This window comes from Rutidosis leptorrhynchoides, chromosome 5 (assembly GCF_046630445.1).
Source record: "Rutidosis leptorrhynchoides isolate AG116_Rl617_1_P2 chromosome 5, CSIRO_AGI_Rlap_v1, whole genome shotgun sequence".
NCBI lineage: Eukaryota > Viridiplantae > Streptophyta > Magnoliopsida > Asterales > Asteraceae > Rutidosis > Rutidosis leptorrhynchoides.
In genome coordinates, this window is record NC_092337.1 from 162,362,311 (window position 1) to 162,367,292 (window position 4,982).

Genomic DNA, 4,982 nt, shown 5'->3' on the forward strand with positions numbered 1-4,982 from the left:
CGATCATTTAATTAATTATTCGGGTTGGGTAATTGATTATTCAAACTGATCAAGTGGGTAAATTAATGTTCATATCTTATTAAAACAGGGGTGGATTACATACAAGGGTAATTGGTGTAATTGTTAACAAAGTATTAAAACCTTGGATTACACGCAGTCGATAACCTGGTATAATTATTAACAAAGTATTAAAACCTTGTTACAGTCTGAATCCCTAATTAGTTGGAATATTTGACTTTGGGAATAAGGTTAATTTGACAAGCATTTTACAATTATGACCGATGGACTATTATAGACAAAAACCAGATAGGTATCAAATAAATCCATGACAAAGGACAATTAACCCAGATGTATAAATTAAAATCAAAACGTCAAACATCTTGGTTACGGACGTTTAAATAAGCATAATTGTGTTATTTTATATCTCATCGTACTTTTATTTACTATCATTTTATTTATTGTCATTTTAATATTGTTATTTATTTTACTCACTTTAATTATTGTCATTTATCTTTACGCTTAAAATATAAAATTGACAAACCGGTCTTTAAACGGTAACCCCCCTTTTATAATAATATTACTATATATAATTATATATATTTGTATAAATATAGTTCTATAAAAATATAGTACGTAATCACTAGCTTCCTGTGGAATGAACCGGACTTACTAAAAACTACACTACTCTACGATTAGGTACACTGCCTATAAGTGTTGTAGCAAGGTTTAGGCATATTCCATAAATAAATAATTAAAACTTGTGTAATTTGTATCGTATTTTGTAATAAAAATAGTATATTTCGTACGCCACCTCGCACACATCAAGTTTTTAGCGCCGCTGCCGGGGAAGCCGAAGCAAAACGCTATATTTTATTATTACTATATTTTTGTAAAAATATATTATTTTCTTATTTTGTAAAAATATTTTTGTATAAGTGTTATATATATATATATATATATATATATATATATATATATATATATATATATATATATATATATATATATATATATATATATATATATATATATAGGGTAGTGTTCTAGTGAGAACATTCTTATTTTATATAATGGTGAGAACACTTCCTAGCCACACATTTTTTAGTCAATACAAAAATTACAAAAATTCAAATGAATGGTACAAAAGGAAATTATTCCCTCTTGATGTGCCTTAAATATCTCTTCTATCTAAAATGTATACGTTGCCATCCAAAATATATACTCCGTATAAACATATTAATTAATTATTACTGCTTAATCATCAAAATTAATATCTAATATCATTTCTCAAAAACATTCATTTTTATCCTCTTTTATTTTACGAGTTATTTATATTGCATCCGTAACAAACTCATTTTTACACATAAAAATTGTTTTAAGCATAAAGTTTAGAGACGTTGCATCCATATCCCGAAGATGAACCATCTGTAACAACTCATTTTTTACGCATGAACATTGTTGTATGCATAAAGTTTAGAGACGTTCATCCGTATCCCATTGCATCCGTATCTAGTTGCATCCATACGCAGATGATAAATCATCCGTAAAACTCATATTTACACATGAAGATTCTTAAACATCCTGAAATCCATCTAGTCATTCTAGAGGATGAAGATCAAAAATTAAATTTAAAAGCATTTGAATTTTCGATGCACACCTAAATGATAAAATTATTCTTTCTGTTATTTAAATTGTTAAAACACCAAACAATACAACATTGTTGCAGACATCATCCATCTCATTATTGATTTTGATTGATATATACACCAAAAAAGGATGTTGAATATTTTTCATGATGCAAATATCATTTGTTCGAAGCTGGATAGGAACCATATTATTAATTAATGGGTTTATAAATGAGTTGCAACCATAATAATTTTGATATTAAATACAGAAAAAAGGGATGAAATGGAACGTGAGTTTTGGACGGTTACAAGTTCACACGAATAATTAGGAGCATAAATGACAAATACACCATTTCTTTCTTCCTCATCCATATGAAATAATTTAAATTTAAAATAATAATAATCTAATATCTAGTGGCTAAGAAGAGTTCTCATCAAAATTTAAAGTGAGAACATTCTCACACGATTACATTTCTATATATGTATATATATATATATATATATATATATATATATATATATATATATATATATATGTGTATATATATATATATATATATATATATATATATGTATATATGTATATATATGTATATATGTATATATATGTATATATGTATATGTATATATGTATATATATATGTATATATATATATATATATATATATATATATATATATATATATATATATATAAATTATAATTTTAATATTTAGTTTATAAAAAGTATTTTTATTTTAAGTTTTTTTTAAAAAAAAATATAAGTTTATAAATTTTCTTTATACTATTATTTGCATAATTAAAATCAAAAACCAAATAAAAATTAAAATAAAAGTAATCGGGCTTAAACACTGAAGCAGCCTAAATTGTGATCTGAACCTTTGGGCCATGCGACCGCATGGACGTTTATCCCTCAACTCATGCGATCGCATGAGCGGAGGTGACAGGTCTGGAACATATGACGTATGAATTAGGGTTTATTTGTTTAATATTTAGTTTCTAGTTTTAAATTAATTTTGTATTTTTAAGTTTTAATTAGTTTTATTAAGTATATAAATTAATATTTTCATAAAATAATAATATAAAAATAATATTTTTATAAAATTTGTATTTTTATCATTTTAGTTATAATTTGCATTTTAATCGTAATTTGTATTATTTATCGTTCGTAATTAGATTATGATTTAGGCGCTTTAGAATTTTGCGACGCAATTTATAAATTGTAGTACCTAATTAAGTAATTGCCGTTTTTCGTATAGAATTCCTTTTAAGCTTTAATACCTTTAGACGCAAGTTTTAGTTTGTTTTTCGAATTTTATTTTTCGACGCTTATTTTTCGCTTCTTATTTTTCGACGCGCTTTTTCTTTTTCATTTTCTACGCTCTAGTCCTATGACATAGATTTTTATCTTCTTTAAATTCCGCCGAAAAATTATTTTAAGCGGTTAAATTAATAGACATCCAAATTCTCTGGTTCGTAGTAATAGTTGGATTTGTTAGTGGCGAGTTGTGGGCATCCGATTTAAAGGGTCCTGGCTACCTGCTGCATCTATTGGCTATTCGAAACGTGAGCAAAATTAGAAAAGTCTATTAATTTGATAACTTATATAATTTTTATTTTATAACTAATAGGATATTCAGTGAATGCACCGAGCAAAACGTTCACCACCTTTCATACGTTCACCTCCTGTAAATCGATCAAGACATCTTGCCAATATTATCGGCGTTGATTTTTCTTTAGAATCATCCTCTAGTCGAACAAGTACTCCAATTCAAATTTCCGATAATCTATTTTTTGAACCCGACTTCACAATTGAGAACCCGGAGGATATTCAAGGACAATTCCAAGATCCTGAACCACTAATTATTCCTCCTGAACCACAAACTGTTAAATCAGAATCCTCTAGTGATTTGTATTCAACAAATTCAATTATTGAAGTAACGGAACCTTAAAGTATGGAAGACCGAATGAGAGCCACACGCACTGGCCAAAGTGACGCCATTATTCGGCCAGATGTTAATGCACCAGATTATGAAATCAAAGGACAAATCCTACACATGGTAACTAATCAATGCCAATATAGTGGTACGCCAAAAGAAGATCCAAACGAACATCTTCGAACCCTTAATAGGATCTGTACTCTATTTAAAATCAGAGAAATTGAGGATGAACAGATCTATCTCATGTTATTTCCCTGGACTTTAAAGGGAGAAGTCAGAGATTGGTTAGAATCGTAACCTGAAGAGGCGATTGACACATGGGATGTTTTAGTTGAGAAATTTCTTAAACAATTCTTTCCGGCATCTAAATCCGTGAGACTTCAAGAAGAAATTGTTACATTCGCGCAAAAGCCAAATGAAACATTATATGAGGCGTGGACAAGATTCGGAAAGTTGTTGAGAGGATGTCCTCAGCACGGTTTAGACACTTATCAAATAGTACAAATATTCTACCAAGGTGTCGACGTTGCTACACGAAAAGACATCTACACAGCAGCGGGTGGTTCCATTATGAAGAAAACCGTAACCGAAGCTCACAAAATTATTGATAACACAGCCTCCCACTCTCATGAGTGGCATCAGGAAAAAGATATTTTTCATTCATCTAAAGAGGATAGAGCCGATTCTAGCCATGACTTTGATTCTGTTTTCGCAAAAATAGATGCTTTCGAGAGACGAATGGAAAAGATGACTAAAGATATTCACGCAATACGAATCAGTTGTGAGCAGTGCGGTGGACCACACTTAACGAAAGATTGAAATGTTGAACAAACGATGGAACAACGTGAGAATGTTACCTACATGAATCAAAGGCCGGGAAATAATTATCAAAATAATTATCAACCGCCAAGGCCAAACTTCAATCGAAATCAAAACATTCTTTACAATCCAAATGGACCCAACAATAACTCGTACAACCAACAAGGTCCGAATAACCGACCAACTCAAAACAACACTTTCAATCAACAAAGACCTGGCTTGTATAAACCACCACAACAAACTGAAGAGAAAAAGTTAAATCTGGAAGAAATAGTACAAAAGCTAGTTGAATCTCAAACACAATTTATTGCAACTCAAACCTAAATGAATGAGAGGTGTGATTAGTCATTTTGAACTCAACAAGCTTCCATTTTGAATCTAGAAAAATACGTAGGTACTCTTGCTAGCATGATGAGTGAGAGGGAACAAGGAAAGCTACCGAGTAATACTGAAGTAAATCCTCGGAATGAGAATGTTAATATAGTGTCAACAAATTCTGAAAAACTAGCATCAAAAGATGAGAAGGTTTTAAAAGTGAGTAACAATGAAGAAGTTACAACACCACCACCACCCGAGTATGTAAAACCAGTGGTGGCAA

The 4,982-nt window shown here is 29.8% G+C and overlaps 1 non-coding gene across 1 annotated transcript; it reads right to left on the reverse strand.

Moving 5' to 3' along the window:
* Positions 1–3,940: 3,940 nt before the first annotated feature.
* On the reverse strand, positions 3,941–4,047 carry LOC139850842 (small nucleolar RNA R71). The gene has a single exon (XR_011760220.1). It is a non-coding gene; the product is annotated as a small nucleolar RNA R71 (small nucleolar RNA).
* Between the last annotated feature and the right edge of the window lie 935 nt (positions 4,048–4,982).